General features: G+C 36.5%; 1 protein-coding gene across 16 annotated transcripts in view; it reads right to left on the reverse strand.

The window, feature by feature from the left end:
- The window catches only part of SOX5 (SRY-box transcription factor 5), a 1,211,684-nt gene that overhangs the window by 878,013 nt on the left and 310,615 nt on the right, over positions 1–23,056 (reverse strand). For 12 of the 16 annotated variants that reach the window (XM_077170300.1, XM_077170296.1, XM_077170299.1 and 9 more), the window contains one exon: positions 1,223–1,304. The exons of the other annotated variants lie outside the window; for them this stretch is intronic. The gene's annotated coding sequence lies outside the window, so the exon portion shown is untranslated. The remainder of the gene's footprint in view (positions 1–1,222; positions 1,305–23,056) is intronic. 16 annotated transcript variants of the gene reach the window in all.

Genomic DNA, 23,056 nt, shown 5'->3' on the forward strand with positions numbered 1-23,056 from the left:
ATGGAGCAGACCACACACACATGGCATATTTAGATATGAGTGCAGATCAATGCAACAATAATGCAAACCATGGGCTGGCTATAGGAATAGCATCACCAATTTGCTCCAGCCCCATTTTAGAATACCTGACGCCTGCATAATACAAATCTTTAGTTCAGGTGCAAAGTCATCTTTTAAACAATGGTATCATATTAGAAGACTGGGCCTCTTTACAAGCATGTTCCTGGTTCCCCTTTATGAAAGTCTTGTTATTCTGAGTTCATGCTATAATACCCCATTATGTCTAATAAAAGCACCTCTCTCAGACCCTCTCCCACTGCAAAATAGCACAACCCACAACTGGCCCCAGATGGGGGAGGGGGGAGAATATTTCGTCTTAAATTAACTTTGAAGTTACTATGATAGTCTGCGATTGGATGGCCTTATTTCAGAATGGAGACGTTTATGGTTTAAAGTGTCCAGAGAATTTTTTTTTATTAATCTAGGAGTGAACTTAAAAAGTATGAAGGCTGCCTGAAACATAAACTTCATCCTGATTCAAAGGAATAACTCTTCCACTTCCCTAATACATTTTAAAGAAACAACAGGAGACACACACACAAAATAAGTACTCTAAATTGTGCTTGTTAAAAGTATTGTTACAGAAAGAAATATCAAATATGTTAGGGGGAGATAAGGGCAGTGGGAAAGGGACTTTCTTTCTTGGGTAGAATCTGAACCTTAAAAGGCTGAATGGTACATCCAGGCAGATGAGCCTGACCAGCCTTGCAAAGGCCCCCATACCATAGCAAGACACAGGAGCAGAACAACTACCATATGCTCTAGAGTGGTATGAAAGGGACAAAGAAGGTCCTCTGGTTCCACAGGAGGAACAGCATGCTCCCTATATGCCCAGGAGATGTCTGGATGTAGTTAAGAAAAGTAGTACTGAAGGGCTTTAAGGATAGAGCAAGGCCTTCCTCAGCAGTGGCCCAAATGTTTGGACAAGAAAAAGGAGGGTGAATGCTTCAGTGGACATGTGACTTATGGTGAAATGACAGCCAAGTAACAGGTGAATCACCCTCAAGAGCTTGGTAGCTCATGACCTCATCTATCCCTTAGTTGCAACCTGAGATTGCTGCTACGTGGCTAAATGAAGGATCAAAATATGATTTAGATTTAGCTATAGAAGAATTGAGAAAGCTACATTTCTTGCACATTTAGCATATAGACAGAGACATACCTGCCACATGTGCAGAGCTTTGTCCAAGATTTCTAAGGAGTCTCTTGAAGTGTGTCTTTGCACCGCAGACTGATTAAAAAGCCTAGAAGAGAATGAGAGCCAAGTCCTTAAGAGGCAAATTCATGGTATGTGAAGATGAGGAAGACTTTGAAGTCTCAGCTGTTTTTGGAAATATTGATGCATTGTGATAAACTGACTATGACAGGATACAATACAATCACTACTTTAGAGCCTTTAAATTTCACCTAGACAGAATCACAGTGATCATCAAAAGGAAAATAGAGTGAAACAACCTTACCGGTTTATTTTTTTTAATCAAATGCTCTAAATCCCTTAACACAAGGAAAGGGGGAGGCATGGAAGGGAATTTTAAGATTCCAATCCTAAACCTTTTTTAAAAGTATGAATCTATTTCTGAAGGAAAATAAATCAGGATAAGGGAATAGATTGGGAGAGGGCTGCTCCTGTAGACAGAATGTTCAGGACAAAATCTCTCTGATAAAGTGACACATGAGCAAGAGACCTGGTTAAAGTGTAGTGAACAAGCCAGAGAGAAGCTTTCCGGGCAGAAGGAGTGGTAAGTTCAAAGGTCCTGAAGTACGAGCTTGCTGAGCATGTCCAGGGACAGCAAAGAGGTCATTGTGGCTGCAGCATGGCGTGTTAGGAATAGAAGTGGACATGAACAAGCTTAGAAAAGGCCTGCAGGCCAAGGGAAAGTTGTGGATTTTATTCTGTGATTATAGTCATTAGAGGGTTTTTAAAAATTAAATATCTTAGCTTGAGGTAAAAATTCATAGGCAGTTGTAAGAAATAATACAGAGAAATCCCACATACCCTTTACCCAGTTTCCCCCATGGTAACATCTTGCAAAACTATAGTACAATATCACAAGCAGGACAAGGACACCGAGATAGATAAGATACAGAACATTTCTACAAACACTTGTGCTGGTTTGAAAGGATTATGAACCCTAGTAAAGCCATGTTTTAATCCTGATCCATCTTGTGGAGGCAGACATTTCTTTTACTCCTTATTCAGCACTGTAGGTTGGAAACTTGATTAGATTATCTCCACAGAGACGTGATGTGCCCAGTTGTGCATATTAACCTTTGATTAGCGGGAGATGTGACTCCACGCATACCAGGTTATTAGTTTACTGGAATCCTTTAAAGAGGAAAAAGCTTTAGTGCCATGAGAACCACAAGAGCCCACACAGTCAGAAACCTTTGGAGGTAAAGAAGGAATACACCCCTGGAGGAGCTTCATGAAACAAGAAGCCCGGAGAGAAAGCTAGCAGATGTCACCATGTTCACCATGTTTCTTTCGAGTTGAGAGAAAAACCCTGAACATCATTGACCTTTTTGCCAAGGTTTCTTGGCAAAGAAACCACCAAGGTTTCTTTCCCTGGGTATCTTAGATCGGACATTTCTATATCCTTGCTTTAATTTGGACATTTTCATGGCTTTAGAATTGCAAATTGCAACTTAATAAATTTTCCCTTATAAAAGCCAATCTGTTTCTGGTATATCGTACTCCAGCAGCTAGCAAATTAGAACATCACTGAAGTGTTTCCTTGTTATCCTTTTATAGCTACACCCACTTCATCCCCACATTCTCCTTAACCTTTGCAAACCACTAATGTATCTACTATTTCTATAATATTGTCATTTCAAGAATATTATACAAATGAATCATATACTCAACATAACCCTCTGGAAATTCATCCAGGTCCATGTATGTATCAATAGTTTGTTTTTACTGCTTGTGCTGGTTTGAATCTGTGGTGGACCCTAGAAAAGCCATGTCCTTTAATTCTCATTCAGTATTGCCGGCTGGGAGCACTTTGATTGTTCCCATGGAGATGTGACCCATCCAATTGTGGGTGATAACCTTTGATCAGATAGCTTCCAAGGAGTTGTGACTCCATCCATTAATCCTTTAAAAGAGGAAACATTTTGGAGAGAGTCCCTTTTGTAGAGCCATGAGAAAGCCAGCAGCTGCTGCTACGTTAATCATGTGCCCTTCCAGCTAAGAGGGCAACGCAGCATGTTATCAGCCTTCTTCAGCCAAGGTATCTTTCCCTGGATGCCTTAGATTAGACATTTCTATAGACTTGTTTTACTTGGGACATTTTCTCAGCCTTAGAACTGTAAACTAGCAACTTATTAAATTTCCCTTTTTAAAAGCCATTCCGTTTCTGGTATATTGCATTCTAGCAGCTAGAAAACTAGAACATTGCTGATTAGGGTTCTATGGTATGGACTGTTTAATCTTTCAGCCCTTGAAGGACACCGTTGTTGTTTTTCAGTTTGGAGCTATTATGAACAGAGCTGCTATACACATTTTTATATAGGTTTTTCGGTGAGCATCAATTTTCTTCTTTCTGGGATAAATGGCCCAGAGTGTAACTGGTATGTTATATGGTAGCTGTATATTTAATTTTTAAAAAAAACTGCCAAACCGCTGTACAGTGTGTTGTACCATTTTACACATTACCACCTCAGTGTATGAATGATTCAAGTTTCTCCACCTCTTCATCAGCATGTGGTGTTGTCACTAATCTTTTTTTTTTTTAATTCAGCCATTGTGTTGCCAGGTGTGTTGTGGTTTTAATTTGCATTTCGCTGATGGCTAATGATGTTGAACATCTTTTCACGTACTTGTTTGATATCTTTAAGTCCTCTCTAAAGGTGAAATGTCCCCATGTCTTTTACCCAATTCTAATTGGATTTATTTATTTATGTAGTTTTGCAAGTTTATATTCCAGATATATATCCTTTATCAAATATGTGGCTTGCAGGTATTTTATCCCAGTATGTAGCTTGTCTTTTCATCTTCTTAACAGGATACTTCACAGAGAAAAAGTTTCTAATTTTAATGGAGGACAGTTTATTGTTTCTTTTCTTCTACTGATCATGTTTTGATACAAAGTTTCATTAAAAAAAAAAACTCTTTCCTTAGACCTAGGTCTCAAAGATTTTCAACTATTTTTTCTATAAATTCTATAATTTTACATTTCACATTTAAAATTATGATCTATTTTGAGTTAATTTTTGTATGAGTTGTCAGACTTAATTCAAGGCTCTTTTTTTAGGGGGGAGGGGGGTTTTCCTACGGCTGTCTAGTTGCTCCAGTATCATTTGTAGAAAAAAAGTTGGACATATATGTATGCATATATTTCTGGGTTCACTATTCTATTCCATTGACATGTTTGTCTATCCCTCTACCAAAAACACATGGTCTTGATTACAATGCTATATAGAAAGACTTAAAATTGGGTATACTAACTCCTCCCATTTTATTCTTTTTCAAAATTGTATTAGCTATTCTGTTTCCTTTGCCTTTCCATTCAAATTTTAGAATCATCTTGTCTATCTTTACAAAAATTTTGCTGAAATTTTAACTAAAATTGTGTTAATTTGGGGATAACTGACATATTTGCCATGTTGTCTTCCAACCCATGAATCAATTCTACCTTCATCTATTTTCAATTCTTTCATCAGCATGTGTAGCTTTCAGCATACAAATTCTGTACATGTTTTGAGCTAATTAAATGGTATTGTATTTTTAATATTGGTGCCCATGTGTTGATTTCTAGTGTACAGAAATAGTTGATTTTTGTATGTTTATCTTATATCCTGTGACCTTACTGAACTTACTTATGGCTTGTTTTGTTTTGTTTTTAGATCCCTTAGAATTTTTCTATATAGTTAATCATGTCACCTGCAAATAGGGTCAGTTTTATTTCTTCTTTTCTGGTATGTATGCTTTCTACTTCTGTTTCTCGCCTTTTTGCACTAGGCAGATGTTCCATTACTAGGTTGATTATGGGTGATGAAAGTAGCCATCCTTCCCTTGTTTCTGATTTTTGGGTTGAAGCATTCACTCTTTCACAGTTAAATACAATATTAGTTATAGAATTTTTGTGGATGCTCTTTTATCACGTTGAAGAAGTTCCCCTACATTCCTCTTTTCCTGAAAGTTGTTACCATAAATGGGTGTTGAATTTTGTCAAACACTTTTTCTTCATAACTTGATAGGATCATATAGATTTTCTTCTGCAGCTTGTTAATATGGTGATTTCACTGATTGCTTTTCAAATGTTGAATCACTCTTACATGCCTGGAATAAAACCTATTTTGCCATGGTGTAAGTCTTAATTACTGCTGAATTTCATTTGCTAATATTTTGTTAAGGATATTTACATCTATATTTATGAGGATGTTGGTCTCTAGTTTTCTTTATTTGTACTATCTTTGTCTGGTTTTGGTATCAAGGTAATATTGCCTTCATAAACTGAATAGGAAGTGCTCCTACATCTTATATTCTCTGGAAAAGACTGTGTTAATTCTTCTTTCAACACTGGTAGAACTCCCTAGTGAGATGACTGGGAATGGATACCCCTTTTTTCTCATTTTAAATTACAAATCTAATTCCTTGAATAGTTATATGGCTATTCAAATGATCTGTTTCATATTGGGAGGTTGTGGCAGTTTGTGTTTTTTGAGAAATTGGCCTTTTTCATCCAAGTTGTCAAATATATATGTTGACTTGTTTATTGTATTCCCTTTTTGTCCTTTTGATTAATGTCTGCAGGGTCTGTAGTGACATCCCCTGTTTTGTTCTTGATAATGGTAATTTGTGTCACTGGCTTTTTTCTTTTTCTATCTTGCCAGCAGTTTGTCAATTTTACTTGCCTTTTCAAGAATCAGCTCTTTGTTTCATTGATTTTTTCCTATTGTTTTTCTGTTCTCAATTTCTTTAATTTTTGCTCTTATTTCCTCCATTTCCTCCCTTCTGCTTGATTTGGGTTTATTTTGTTCTTCTTTTTCTAGGTTCTTGAGGTGGGAGCATAGATTATTAATTTGATTTTTTTTCTTTTTTCTAATCCAAGAATTCAGTGCTATAAATTTCCTTCTAACCCTGATTTAGTTTGCCCAACAATTTTTTTTCCACTTTGATTTTATTCTTTTCAACATATATTTTGATGTCCCTTGAGACATCCTCTGTGACCCATGTGTTCTTTACTTTCCAAGTATTCAGACACTGTCCTGCTTTCTTTCTCATTGATTTCTAGTTTGACTGCATTAGTGATGGAAGAATACAGTTTGTGTAATTTTAATTATTTTACATTGGCTGAGGTTTATTTTATAACCCAGGATATGAGCAGCCTTGGTGCATGTGCCAGAGGTACTTGAAAAGAATGCATGCTCTGCTGTTGTGGGTTGGAGTGTTCTGTGAATGTCAGTTAGATCCTGTTGGTTGATGGTGTGGGTTGAGTTCTTCTATATATTTGCTGATTTTCTGTCTAAATGTACTATCAATCATTGAGATAGGAGTTGAAGTCTTCAAGTACAGTTGTGAGCTTAGATCTATTTCTCTTTTCAGTTCTTGTCAATTTTTGCTTCACATATTTTGCAACTCAGTTATTTGATGCATACATGTTTAGGATTACAATATCTTCTTGGTGGCTAACCCTTTTATCACTATAATATTCATCTCTCACTCTCTAATAAGTTTATTTTATCAGAAGTCTACTTTATCTAACATTAAAATAGTTACCACTACTTTATTTTGAAGAATGTTTGGATGGTATATCTATTTCCATTCTTTTACTTCCAACCTGTCTACATCATTACATTTGAAGTTTCTTCTATATATCATATAGTTGGGTCCTGCTTTTTAATGCAGTGACAATAGCTGTCTTTTAATTGATATATTTAGGCCATTTACATTTAATTTAATTACTGACATGCTCAGGCTCAAGTCTTCCAATTCCTTTTTTTGTTTATCTTCCCTGTTTGCAGTTTATGTTTTCTTCTTCCTGCCTTCCTGTGAGTTACTTCAACATTATTTAGAATTCTATTTTGATTTAGCTGTAGTGTTTTTGAGTGTATGTCTCTGAATAGGCCTTTTTAGTGATTGCTGTAGGTATTATATCATATATATATGATATAATATATATGATATCATATATATATATTTATATATATATATATAAAATATCACAATCTACCAGTGTCAACATTTTTCCAGTTTGAGTGAAGTATGTTATGCCCTATTCAATATTTCTACTAATTGACGAAATTGATAAATCAAGAATTTAAACATGGGGTAAATGTATCTATGTGAGATTAAGCCAAACTCTCCTGTTTCTTCCCCACCTAGACATACACATGTATTCCCACCCTCACCAAAAGGATAACTGAAAAATGAACTGGGACTAGTCAACTGGGGGAGGGGGTTAAACTGAGTCTGATTATGCTGAGACATTTCATTAGGTGTATACCACTTCAGAATAGATACCTTTTAAACCTATTAACACGTGTTTTCTAATGCATTAAAGTGAATAAAAATCCTAAAAGTCTGAACAGAATTGTCCACTTATTTTATTTACCAAGGATATGAACCATCATAGGTCCATATCCTGTTAAAAATCGAAAGTAGTCTTAGCAAAAACTTAGACCAGAATCTAAATTTCATAGAAAAGCAGCTTTCATAAGAAGTTAATTTTTACAAGGTCAAAGGCAAATCAGTGACAGAAGCTGGGCCTGGAACCAGCTCTGATGACACTAAACTACATGATGAGAAATAAAAATATTAACTTTTATCTAAAGTATGCTAACAGTCTGCTTTGGAATACAGTTATGCTTCATTTTCTTAAGAATGGCAAAACATACCAGACGGAATATCATCATTCAACTATACTGGAATTTAACCAGGATACTGGGGTTTAAACTTACCCACTTGCCAAAGTAGCAATAGATAACAAATGAATGGTCCAACCATTGATACTGCAGAAACTGACCCACAAGAGATTCCAGGCTAACTTGTAAAAAAGCTTGCATGCCCTTTTCTATTCTCTATTAGTAAGGTTTTCTTTTCCATCTATCCAGGCTATTACAGAATGGCAAATTTGAAAGACACAAGCATATTTTCCACATTATGCCCTTTCTACCCACTTTAGATGTAAAAAGATTTGAGAGTCCAAGTGTGCATAAAAGAGACTATCCTTCATTCCCAAAATCATTTTTTAATTCTCTGACTCACTTTCTGAAGGGTCAAACATGTAGCTTATAATTCTGAGTGGCATATTTCTCTTTTTAGTCATGAAATCTTCTATTATCTAAACTGAAATAAAAAATCTTGCTCTACATCTCCTATTTATATTTATAGTCAGATTCTATAATTAAATAATAGAGTTTCATTTACTTGGGCTCAATTCCATTAATTTTTTTCTTATTTTTACTCATCTCTTATCTCTGAAATGTATCCCAGTATTATTATTATACTTGAACACACAAATACACATATCTGTGAATCTATAATGATATCTTCCTATTTTTTTAAGAATAGATTTTGGTTTGATTAAATGTCAAACTGCCTCCACTTAGAGGCTATCTAAATTTTGAACAAATACCTCATCCCATTGGAGAAAAAAAAATCAGTTTTAACAGCTGACTTCATGGCATAGTACCTGTATTGTGTTTCCTCAGGGAAAACTCTTGGTTCAAAAGCTAACTGGTAGTCTCTGACCCTATGGCTGCAGAGGGTGAATGTGCTAATGTTCTGTACCAAAGTGAGTGTTCAAATGCACTTCCATTTCATCACTGTTTTCTGGCCAAATGATAAAGCATCATTTAGTGTACAGAGAGAGCCATCTGCCTTCTTTCAACCAGTTGTGCCACTAGTGAAAAGGGGCAGGGAAAGAAGGTTGGAGAAAAGGTTCTAAACCCTCCAACAAGGAAGCATCTGTATTGGAATGAAAAACTAAGCCATACAGCTCCTACTGTGTTCAACTCTTTAACCAAAGAGAAATTCCACACTCCTTCCTCGATTTGTTTCTAAAATAAGAGAGGAAGCTTGCTGAATTTGAATTCATAGGTCCGACAGTGTGCTCTCATCACATGCCTATGAAACTCCCTTGTCAACAGATCTTCTACCGTTGCCTTTTTCTCTTTTTCAGGATTTCTACTCCAAATCCCCAACACATTTAGAGCAGTGATCTCAGAGGCATTTCTATAACTGATGCAAATTATATGTCTTTGTTTGCCTCCCAGAGATGGGGCGGGAAAGGGAAAGAAATGTAAAAGCCCCAAAGTGGCAACTAATACCAAAACAGATGATGAAAGCTCATAACGTTTTTCACTAGTTTGCTATGTAAAAGCCCTCCTATTAATTTAGAAAACGCTCTGTGGTTTTTTTAACATTACAAAGTAAAATATAAAAAACTATGCTAATGTTCAAGGACTAAAGGTAAAGTTATACTTCAACAGTTAAAAACCAGTAGGTGAACAAACCAAATACTTTCACTATAGACCATGAACTGTTAACAGGAATACTATCTATAAATCCATTTTTCATTGTTAATAGACCACATTTCTACTCAAGCAGAGTTATTTCCCTTTCCAGCCAAAGAATTACCAAATGTAAACAATAAGAAAATTGACATCTAGCTTTTATAAAATAAGCACACAACATTTTAATGGTCTTTATTAATACTAAGCCGTTATTCTTCATTAGAAGCAAAAGTCCTGAGAATACACCAAATTCTATATTCTAAAACAAAAAGCCATGCAAAATTAACCCCTAACTGATATATTAATGTGTGGCTTGGAAGAAGATGATAAGGATACGAATCTATGGGCTAGGCTGGTAGAAGGTATCTCATCTGACATCCCTTAGACCAAACTGAAAATATACAGTAAAAGCTGTATTTAGGCCACCTGTATGAATAAAATGAAATTTGGATGCTAACATTAATGTCATACAGTTTCAACCCAAATCTGAATTCTTAGTATATAAAATACATCCTTGAGCAATATTTGCCACATACTTTGTTAGATGATGTGGAGAAAACAAAGTCATTAAAACCTGTTAAAAAAATAAAAAGCTGTGATCTAACTACTTCAAAGTTGGAAAAGTCATTAACAGAGAAAGAAGTAAAACCAGGGATCCATTCCAGAATGTCAGCATAGAGGTTATTCCAACAACACATGTGCTCATATATTAAAAAATTAAATAGCACCTAAAATACAATAATATCAAAAATTACAGGAAACTTATCTTTGGCATACAAAAGTCTGGGGTCAGAAGGAGAGAAACAGGAAGACTTAGAACTGCAACAAGGTGACGGGTGGTCTCTTCTAGGCACCAGCAGGGCAGAAAGAACCTGAAGAACAGGCTTCCTGGCAGGCCTGAGCAAGAGCAGGGCAAGCTCTAGATACGGGAAGAAGTCAAAGATAACAGGACACACACACTTTCATCTTAGGAGGTCCAAGAATCAGGGATTCAGCATCCACACCTCACACAGCCCTGGTTTGTTCTTTGCAGGTTGGCTAAGTGTCTTTCCACTGACCGATCTTGGACTAGCTTCAAGGAACTCTCCCATGAATCTCATCCTCAAACCCACTCACCTCAGCAGGCAATGGAGGGTAAGTTCAGTGGCCAACCTGCTTTCCCTTTGCAAACATCTCCCCAGTGACAAAATAACATCTGAATTTCCTTGATGGGCATTGTGTCTGTGGAGGTACTAGGAACTATGAAAGCATTCACATGCAAAGACCTGAGTAAGGAAACATGGTGGCCAAAACCTTAGGAAAGTAAATCTGGGTAATGAAACACGGTGGCCAAAACCGTAGGAAAGTAAATCAAGACACCTGACTAGCACGTAAAAATTTCAGATAATTGTTCATTTCCAGATGTGGTAGAAAATAAAAGATAATATGAGACAGTGAAGGTACTTAGTATTTGAAGAACTAATGAAGATACAATAAGAGCCACACGGTGGAAGTTATTTTTATTTTGATCCTTGATATTGAAACACAGCATAATAAAAATATTACAATGCAATAAAATGGCTATGGGTTTATCCTAAAGTTCATGCTGATTTGAACTTTCCTATCTGGGTGATCTGGGGCATATTACTTAATCTCTAAACCCAGGTCTTGTCTATAAATTAGAAATAATACCAAGCACAATAATTACCTGCTCAGTATCATGTTGAAGGACTAATTTGCAGCTCAGGTAAATTGTCCTAATCTCTCTAGCTGCACTCAGGGATGAGCAAATGACCAGGCCTGAAATCAGTGAGTGGTACTGAAAAGACACAGGGAGCTACCCATCAAAGTTTACGTTGTTAGGGTGGAAATATTTTTCTGATGGGAAGCAGGTTGGCCACCGAAATCATCCTGCTTTCCTGATGAGGTGACTGGGGATGAAGGAGAAATACATGGGAATATTACTGGGCTAGTCCAAGATATGACTTTTTGACACTCGAGGGAGAACAATTGTTGAGAGAGGCATTTTCTCTCTCAGTGACTGAGGTTGTTAAGGATCATTCAAATCTGGACCTGCTGGGCCATCTCTACAAATGTGGGCAGATTCTTCCTCCTAGTAAAGCCAACTGAGAGGAAAGCAAAACTAAGAGATGGGATGACAGAGTGAGAGATGGAGACATAGAGACAGTCTGTGAGCTTAAAAGCTGTGTTCTGGACTTCCTGGAAGATGGCGGCTTAGTAAGACGCGCGGATCTTAGTTTCTTCTCCAGGACACCTACTAGGGGAGTAGAAACGATACAGAAAGCGCCCAAAGCCACAACAGAGATAAAAAAGACAGCGTACCCCATCCTGGAACGGCTGGCTGGCTGAGAGAAGCAGCTCGGGTGAGATCGCCGAGGCGCGCGGGCCTTACCGGGCGGGGTGGCAAGCGGCCGGAGTTACTCCCTTCCCCCTTCCCGGGCCGGCTGTGAGAATTGGAGAGGCGGTCCCCTGAAACAAAGACGGCTGGCGCCCACACCACGCGCAGCCCCCGGACCAACTGAGAGAATTGGATCGGAAACCCCCAGGCCGCGGAGAACCGTGACGGGTGGGGGAGGCCCCTTCCAAACCTGTGACTCCCGGGGAACGTGCACTCTCTCCGGCGGGCCGCTGCCGCTGGCGCCCTCCCGCCACGCTTGTTGCCCAGGGCCGACTAGGAAATTCGGACGGGCTCTTTCCCTGGCTGCTGCGACCAGCAACCCTCCCTGCGTTCGGACCCCGGGCCGGCTCAAGCCGTTTCGGCTAGCGAACCCCCAGGACGGCGAGAGTTTTCCAAAGTTTAAGGTCCCACAGCACCTTTTACTGGTGGGACCCGCAGACAAACGTGTGCCACGAGCGCCACCTACTGGGCAGGATAAGAAAAACAGAACCCAGAGATTTCACAGAAAAATATTACAACCTTGCTGTGTCCAACACCAAGAGAAATCTGAATAAATGCCCAGACGCCAGCAGCAGAAGATAACTGTCCACGCTCAAAAGATTGAGAATATGGCCCAGTCAAAGGAACAAACCAATAGCTCAAATGAGACACAAGAGCTGAGACAACTAATCCTGAATATACGAACAGAAATGGAAAACCTCTTCAAAAATGAAATCGATAAATTGAGGGAGGACATGAAGAGGACATGGGCTGAACATAAAGAAGAAATAGAAAAACTGAAAAAACAAATCGCAGAACTTATGGAAGTGAAGGATAAAGTAGCAAACATAGAAAAAATAATGGATAGCTACAATGATAGATTTAAAGAGACAGAAGATAGAATTAGTGATTTGGAGGATGCAACATCTGAATCCCAAAAAGAAACAGAAACTATCGGGAAAAGAATGGAAAAATTTGAACAGGGTATCAGGGAACTCAAGGACAATATGAACCGCACAAATATACGTGTTGTGGGTGTCCCAGAAGGAGAAGAGAAGGGAAAAGGAGGAGAAAAACTAATGGAAGAAATTTTCACTGAAAATTTCCCAACTCTTATGAAAGACCTAAAATTACAGATCCAAGAAGTGCAGCGCACCCCAAAGAGATTAGACCCAAATAGGCGTTCTCCAAGACACTTACTAGTTAGAATGTCAGAGGTCAAAGAGAAAGAGAAGATCTTGAAAGCAGCAAGAGAAAAACAATCCATTACATACAAGGGAAACCCAATAAGACTTTGTGTAGATTTCTCAGCAGAAACCATGGAAGCTAGAAGACAGTGGGATGATATATTTAAAATACTAAAAGAGAAAAACTGCCAACCAAGACTCCTATATCCAGCAAAATTATCCTTCAAAAATGAGGGAGAAATTAAAACATTCTCAGACAAAAAGTCACTGAAAGAATTTGTGACCAAGAGACCAGCTCTGCAAGAAATACTAAAGGGAGCACTAGAGTCAGATACAAAAAGACAGAAGAGAGAGATATGGAAAAGAGTGTAGAAAGAAGGAAAATCAGATATGATATATATAATACAAAAGGCAAAATGTTAGAGGAAAATATTATCCAAACAGTAATAACACTAAATGTCAATGGACTGAATTCCCCAATCAAAAGACATAGATTGGCAGAATGGATTAAAAAACAGGATCCTTCTATATGCTGTCTACAGGAAACACATCTTAGACCCAAAGATAAACATAGGCTGAAAGTGAAAGGCTGGGAAAAGATATTTCATGCAAATAACAACCAGAAAAGAGCAGGAGTGGCTATACTAATATCCAACAAATTAGACTTCAAATGTAAAACAGTTAAAAGAGACAAAGAAGGACACTATATACTAATAAAAGGAACAATTAAACAAGAAGACATAACAATCATAAATATTTACGCACCGAATCAGAATGCCCCAAAATATGTGAGGAATATACTGCAAACACTGAAAAGGGAAATAGACTCATATACCATAATAGTTGGAGACTTCAACTCACCACTCTCATCAAGGGACAGAACATCTAGACAGAGGATCAACAAAGAAATAGAGAATCTGAATATTACTATAAATGAACTAGACTTAATAGACATTTATAGGACATTACATCCCACAACAGCAGGATACACCTTTTTCTCAAGTGCTCATGGATCATTCTCAAAGATAGACCATATGCTGGGTCACAAAGCAAGTCTTAACAAATTTAAAAAGATTGAAATCTTACACAACACTTTCTCGGACCATAAAGGAATGATGTTGGAAATCAATAATAGGCAGAGTGCCAGAAAATTCACAAATACGTGGAGGCTCAACAACACACTCCTAAACAACGACTGGGTCAAAGAAGAAATTGCAAGAGAAATTAGCAAATACCTCGAGGCGAATGAAAATGAAAACACAACATATCAAAACTTATGGGACGCAGCAAAGGCAGTGCTAAGAGGGAAATTTATTGCTCTAAATGCCTATATCAGAAAAGAAGAAAAGGCAAAAATTCAGGAATTAACTATCCATTTGGAAGAACTGGAGAAAGAACAGCAAGCTAACCCCAAAGCAAGCAAAAGGAAAGAAATAACAAAGATTAGAGCACAAATAAATGAAATTGAAAACATGAAAACAATAGAGAAAATCAATAAGGCCAGAAGTTGGTTCTATGAGAAAATCAATAAGATTGATGGGCCCTTAGCAAGATTGACAAAAAGAAGAAGAGAGAGGATGCAAATAAATAAGATCAGAAATGGAAGAGGAGACATAACTACTGACCTCACAGAAATAAAGGAGGTAATAACAGGATACTATGAACAACTTTACGCTAATAAATACAACAATTTAGAGGAAATGGACGGGTTCCTGGAAAGACATGAACAACCAACTTTGACTCAAGAAGACATAGATGACCTCAACAAACCAATCACAAGTAAAGAAATTGAATTAGTCATTCAAAAGCTTCCTAAAAAGAAAAGTCCAGGACCAGATGGCTTCACATGTGAATTCTACCAAACGTTCCAGAAAGAATTAGTACCAATTCTCTTCAAACTCTTCAAAAAAATCGAAGTGGAGGGAAAACTACCTAATTCATTCTATGAAGCCAACATCACCCTCATACCAAAACCAGGCAAAGATATTACAAAAAAAGAAAACTACAGACCAATCTCTCTAATGAATACAGATGCAAAAATCCTCAATAAAATCCTAGCAAATCGTATCCAACAACACATTAAAAGAATTATACATCATGACCAAGTAGGATTCATCCCAGGTATGCAAGGATGGTTCAACATAAGAAAATCAATTAATGTAATACACCATATCAACAAATCAAAGCAGAAAAATCACATGATCATCTCAATTGATGCAGAGAAGGCATTCGACAAGATTCAACATCCTTTCCTGTTGAAAACACTTCAAAAGATAGGAATACAAGGGAACTTCCTTAAAATGATAGAGGGAATATATGAAAAACCCACAGCTAATATCATCCTCAATGGGGAAAAATTGAAAACTTTCCCCCTAAGATCAGGAACAAGACAAGGATGTCCACTATCACCACTATTATTCAACATTGTGTTGGAGGTTCTAGCCAGAGCAATTAGACAAGAAAAAGAAATACAAGGCATCAAAATTGGAAAGGAAGAAGTAAAACTATCACTGTTTGCAGACGATATGATACTATACGTCGAAAACCCGGAAAAATCCACAACAAAACTACTAGAGCTAATAAATGAGTACAGCAAAGTAGCAGGTTACAAGATCAACATTCAAAAATCTGTAGCATTTCTATACACTAGTAATGAACAAGCTGAGGGGGAAATCAAGAAACGAGTCCCATTCACAATTGCAACTAAAAGAATAAAATACCTAGGAATAAATTTAACTAAAGAGACAAAAAACCTATATAAAGAAAACTACAAAAAACTGCTAAAAGAAATCACAGAAGACCTAAATAGATGGAAGGGCATACCGTGTTCATGGATTGGAAGACTAAATATAGTTAAGATGTCAATCCTACCTAAATTGATTTACAGATTCAATGCAATACCAATCAAAATCCCAACAACTTATTTTTCAGAAATAGAAAAACCAATAAGCAAATTTATCTGGAAGGGCAGGGTGCCCCGAATTGCTAAAAACATCTTGAGGAAAAAAAACGAAGCTGGAGGTCTCGCGCTGCCTGACTTTAAGGCATATTATGAAGCCACAGTGGTCAAAACAGCATGGTATTGGCATAAAGATAGATATATCGACCAATGGAATCGAATAGAGTGCTCAGATATAGACCCTCTCATCTATGGACATTTGATCTTTGATAAGGCAGTCAAGCCAACTCACCTGGGACAGAACAGTCTCTTCAATAAATGGTGCCTAGAGAACTGGATATCCATATGCAAAAGAATGAAAGAAGACCCATCTCTCACACCCTATACAAAAGTTAACTCAAAATGGATCAAAGATCTAAACATTAGGTCTAAGACCATAAAACAGTTAGAGGAAAATGTTGGGAGATATCTTATGGATCTTACAACTGGAGGCGGTTTTATGGACCTTAAACCTAAAGCAAGAGCACTGAAGAAGGAAATAAATAAATGGGAACTCCTCAAAATTAAACACTTTTGTGCATCAAAGAACTTCATCAAGAAAGTAGAAAGACAGCCTTCACAATGGGAGACAATATTTGGAAATGATATATCAGATAAAGGTCTAGTATCCAGAATTTATAAAGAGATTGTTCATCTCAACAACAAAAAGACAGCCAACCCAATTACAAAATGGGAAAAAGACTTGAACAGACACCTCTCAGAAGAGGAAATACGGATGGCCAAGAGGCACATGAAGAGATGCTCAATGTCCCTGGCCATTAGAGAAATGCAAATCAAAACCACAATGAGATATCATCTCACACCCACCAGAATGGCCATTATCAACAAAACAGAAAATGACAAGTGCTGGAGAGGATGCGGAGAAAGAGGCACACTTATCCACTGTTGGTGGGAATGTCAAAGGGTGCAACCACTGTGGAAGGCAGTTTGGCGGTTCCTCAAAAAGCTGAATATAGAATTGCCATACGACCCAGCAATACCATTGCTAGGTATCTACTCAAAGGACTTAAGGGCAAAGACACAAACGGACATTTGCACACCAATGTTTATAGCAGCATTATTTACAATTGCAAAGAGATGGAAACAGCCAAAATCTCCATCAACAGAAGAGTGGCTAAACAAACTGTGGTATATACATACGATGGAATATTATGCAGCTTTAAGACAAGATAAACTTATGAACCATGTAATAACATGGATGGACCTAGAGAATATTATGCTGAGTGAATCCAGCCAAAAACTAAAGGACAAATACTGTATGGTCCCACTGATGTGAACGGACATTCGAGAATAAACTTGAAATATGTCATTGGTAACAGAGTTCAGCAGGAGTTAGAAACAGGGTAAGACAATGGGTAATTGAAGCTGAAGGGATACAGACTGTGCAACAGGACTAGATACAAAAACTCAAAAATGGACAGCACAATAATACCTAATTGTAAAGTAATCATGTTAAAACACTGAATGAAGCTGCATCTGAGCTATAGGTTTTTGTTTTGTTTTGTGTTGTTTTGTTTTGATTTTACTATTATTACTTTTATTTTTTTCTCTATATTAACATTCTATATCTTTTTCGGTTATGTTGCTAGTTCTTCTAAACCAATGCAAATGTACTAACAAATGATGATCATGCAGCTATGTGATGATGTTAAGAATTAATGATTGCATGTGTAGAATGGTATGATCTCTAAATGTTGGGTTAATTTCTTTTTTTCTGTTAATTAAAAAAAAAAAAAAAAAGAAGAGAAGGGATAATAGGAGATGAAGGGATACAGACTGTACAACGGGACTGGATATAAAAACTCAGAAATGGACAGCACAATACTACCCAATTGTAATGCAATTATGTTAAAACACTGAATGAAGCTGCATGTGAGGTATAGGTTTTTTGTTTTTGTTTTTTTTGTTTTTTTTTCTTTCTATTATTGTTTTAATTCTTATTCTGTTGTCTTTTTATTTCTTTTTCTAAATCGATGCAAATGTACTAAGAAATGATGAATATGCAACTATGTGATGTTATTAAGAATTACTGATTGTACATGTACATTGAAATGATTTCTAATTGTTTTGTTAATTCTTTTTTTAATTAATAAAAAAAAAAAGAAGAGAAAAAAAAAAAAAAAAAAAAAAAAAAAGCTGTGTTCTGTTAGGGTGCCATTGCATTCCCTTTCTTACCCCAACTATTTTGAGATAGATCTTTTTGTCTAACCTACTACATAGAGTTTGTGTATGTATGTGAGGAAGAAATGAGATAATCCCCATAAATGTTTGTTCATATGCTGGAGACAGAGCAAGTGCTCATTAAATGTGAGCTGTTAGGTACAGAATGACAGACTTCTTTAAGCTTTTTCAAGATGATTATCTGAAAAGAAAACAATTTTTATTAGACTCATTAATTAATATATCCAAGGTCTCTACCTTCAAGAAGGTCATAATCAATAATGGAAGATATTAGTAATTGCTCAAAGACACAGACTAGAAGGATCCTCAAAACACACAAACATTGGGTGACATAACTGCACCACAGTCCTCAGGAGAAAAGCAAAGCATTGCAATGAAATGCCTCGTTTAACTTCTAGGAAGGTCAGAGAAACATAAGCTAATCTGCTGTATCCCAGAATTACAACAAACTTGTTGGTTATATAATATTTGCAGCTATATTATAAACGTTTTACATACATACATATCATAAGCAGCACATTTGTTAACAATGGCTTGACTCAAAAAATAAAGAGATCTTGAATGTTTTTAATAAAAAAGATAAAAAGTGTTGGTGAAGATATAGAAAAGCTGGAGCTCTCCTACATTGCTGATAGGAATATAAAATGGTACAATCATTTTGGAAGACAGTTCAGCAGATCCTCAAAAGAATAATGCAGAGTAATCATATGACCCAGCAAGTCTACTCCTAGGTATATACCCAAGAAACCTGAAAACAAATGTTCAAAACAAAAAAAAAAAAACTTATTCATGGATGTTCATAGCTGAATTACTCTTAATAGATTAAAAAATGGTTAAACCCAAATGCCTAACAAATGATGAACAGATAAAATGTGGTATATCCATACAATAGAGTATTATTTAGTAATAAAAAGAAGTGTTGATACTTGCTACAACATGGATGAACCCTAAAACCATTTTGCTGAGTGAAAGTAACTAGACACAAAAGGACACATATTGTATGACTGCATTTTATCAGAAATGTCCAGAATAGACATGGAGACAGAAAGTAGATTAGTCGCTTCCAGAGGCCATAGTATGGGAGAATGAGGAATGACTGCCAATGGGTGTGGGTTTTTTTTGGGGGGGGGGGCATGGGGAGTGATGAAATAGTTTCAAAATTGTGGTGATCATTGCACACATGTGTGAATATACTAACACCATTCAACTGTATACTTCAAAGGTGTGAACTTTATGGTATGAGATTTATATCTGAAGAATAAAATAAAGATATTAAACAGAAATTTAAAAGCCAAGTGAAAATAGCTGATGGTTATAATGTACCTCCTAGAAAGTCTTTTATGAACAACTAATATAGTTCTAGATTTTTTAATTAAAAATAACTCTACTTCTAATGCATTCTGTAAAATGCCTATCATGTTTGTGGATTATTTGGTTAGGGAACCTGTCTATTTGGTATCTTTGTAGTGAAGCAGTTGGGCTCTACACAATTCTCAGGGTGTTTCTCTCTCTCTCTTTCTCTGTCTCTGTCTCTGTGTGTGTGTGTGTGTGTGTGTGTGTGTGTGAGTGTGTCTCTCTGTCTCTCTTTCTCTCTTCCATTTTATTCCTAGCACTCTCCATTGCTCTGTTCTTGCTAACTCTCTAAGGGAAGGGAAATTTTATTCCATGGTCATATTAGTGAAAAGAGTTCCTTAAAGATAAGGTCCAACCCGAAAGAGATTCCAAAACAAGTAGATACCACAGACACTATGACTTTCTGTTTCACCATCAAACGCCCCTTTAACTCAGCGTCTAGGAGTTTGCTGCTTAACCATTTCAGCCACCTATGATGTAGACCATATCCACTCAGTAAAATGATAACTGTGCTAGTGTTTACTCCCCACATCTTTTTAAAAAGAGATTTTAAATGTTTACCTTCAGAATATATACACTTACATAGAAGCCATATAATGCATGTAACAACTACCAAGGAAATTACAGCAGCAGATAAACATTGGCAGATGATGATAAAAAATGAAGCAAGATATTTCAAACTGAAAAATCATGCTAAAAATTAAAAGTTGCACTCTATGGAGAAGAGTCTGCAGAGACAATAACATGTAGCAGCTTTGACCACTATCAGCAAAAAGAGAGCCCAAAAGTAATATCAACTGTGAAAAAAGACCTTGCCCACAGTATTCAGTTAATGAAATACTAAGATTGGAAACATTATGACTATATACATTATGGCTGAGAGATAAAAGGTGATATTTTTCCATTGCTGAGGTGTACTTCCATTGAAGTATTAGCAAAACTTCTAATAAGCCTCATATATATTAGGACACTTTTAAATGTTTTTTCCACATGAAATCTGACAACCCAAAACTAATACGTGATTACTGGAAGTGAAAACTTTTAAGCATGTAAAATAGCTGTCTACTGAAAATACCTAGAAATAATAGCCAACCCAGTAGCAATGAGCATCCTAGTGTCCAGAAAACAGTGCTTCCTGGGACAAATGGATGGCACAGGAACTGTACAAGGTGAGCCTGGAACATCCTGATGTACCACGATTACTAAGCAGGCCATCAAACATGACTAGGGAGAGCCATGTCAAAAGTACTCAGGAGTCAACTTAAAGAGATTTACACTGGCCAAAGATGGCACAATTTGAGCTACAATAAGGATAAGAACTACAATATATCAAAATCCACCAAATATGCTGGAGTTCACAATGATACTTGAAAGGATTTTCTAGGTTATCTTTTGAGAAAGATGAGAAATCAATTCATTATTTCAAGAACTGGGTAAATAAAAATACAAATATTTATCCTGACTTCCCTACATGAATTGTAACATTTGGTAACCAAATAATAGAATAGGATAATGTCTTTTTATAAAGTTATTTCAGCTAATAAATGAAAACAAGATGATATAATTAGAGTATTTCTGCTTTGCAACTGATAGTGAATTAACTGATCTAAGCACTGAGCATCAATGATGACTAACATCCAAAAAGAGTGATAGACAAATATTATGTGCCTCCTGATGAAAAAGTACAGCACCACTTACAGTCTTGTAAAGGTATCAAACTTGAGTCTGATTAAATCTCCAGAATCAGTTGCCCATTTGCAGAAAATACGAAGGGAAGAAGAAGACATTAAACTGCACCATGGGTATGTAATCAACAATATCTATTCTGGGGGAAATTTTGCAGGTCAAATGTCCCAGATTCTTCAGCAGATGAACTGTAAGAAGTGGAAGGCGAAACCAATAGATTAAAAGAGACTTAAAAAGCATATCAAGGCTTTTTAATGGGAAAATTTAATTATAACATTTAGGGATGCATAATTAGATAATAAAACATAATGAAATACAAGGAACTGATTACCATAAAAGTTACAATAGTTACTTCTAAAGAAAAAGGTGGGGCTTTAACAGAGATGGTGTACATGAAGGAGCTTTTGGGATTGCTAGAAAACTTCAATTTCTTGACCTGGATGATGATTACAAGATTGTTCACCTTATACTAAATCACTAAATACAATATACATTTGTCTTGTACAGTCTGTTATTTTATTTTGCAATAAAAAGGAAAAAGGGAGAAAAAAGAAATAGCATGGTATATTTTATACCTATATGTCACTGACTAATGCATCTGTTATTAGTGATTAAAATGGTGTCTTAAATGTTCATTGCAATAGAAGATAAACAAGTGATAAATGCTTCCATACATAAACAGTGATGATGCTCCCATGCTATTTAACAGGAAAGTAAGGGGTATCCTTTCTCGGCCTAGGGACACAGTTACGATCTAGTTTAACCTCCTGGTAAAATATTTCCTCTCTCCAGATCAAACACACTCCTATTCTCTTCTTTCTTTCTCCCCAATAAAAAGTCAAATAAGGAACAAAACCTTGGCAATGCTTCGAAACTCCTATCAACAACCACAACTCTACCTTCTTGAAAAAGACAATAGGATAATGTGCTCCTTTTTTCTTTGTAGATCCTACTGGAATGAATTAGAGAATATGTGCATATTCTAATCTTTCCTTTTTTGCAAATCAAATAAACCCACTTCCAACTTGAGAAATTGCTCAATGTTTTTAATGTCACCAACACTCATCAAACATGGACAAAGGACATTCTTCCACAATGTTTGTCATTATTGCAGGTTGGCCACAACTGTAATTTAAAAGGTCACTATAATCTCATCTGTCAAGGTTGACTGCACAGTGACCTTAGACAAGGTAAAAACCTGTTCCATAAAATCCAAGAATACCAAGGTCTAAGAAGTCCAGACAAATGAGCATACATCAATGATGATGAGGAAATTGCTTATTGTTCTTAATGAAAACAACTCATTACTATCCTTGCTTCAATTTCACCCACACATCATGAATAGTATCACATATTTTAAAGGCTTTGTCAATTAATGAAGTAAATCAATACTGGATAAGATCAGCATTACTAATACTGATCAATATCTAGTTCTTCTTTACACTTCCCCCTCTCAGTGAAATTAGGAGTGACCATATGACTAGTTCTAGCAGAGAAATGAGATGCATCACTTCTGGAACAAAGAATTTAATTGCCAGTACTCGACTTTCCATTCCTCTTGTCCCCTACCTGAGAGATCATGGAAGCAGGTTATTGGTATGGAGGGTAATAACTTCAAAGAAGTCTGGAAAAGTGAGACAGTATATGGAAGACAGCTACCCTGCAGAAGCACTTAACCCACAGAAAACCCTGTAAATGAGATTTTAGGGTTGTTTGCAACAGCAACATAACTTACTCGAACCCAATTATGGGCCAGAATTCTACATTTTTCCAAAAATCCTTTCCGAGAAA

The sequence above is a fragment of the Tamandua tetradactyla genome, chromosome 7 (assembly GCF_023851605.1).
Source record: "Tamandua tetradactyla isolate mTamTet1 chromosome 7, mTamTet1.pri, whole genome shotgun sequence".
Taxonomy (NCBI): domain Eukaryota; kingdom Metazoa; phylum Chordata; class Mammalia; order Pilosa; family Myrmecophagidae; genus Tamandua; species Tamandua tetradactyla.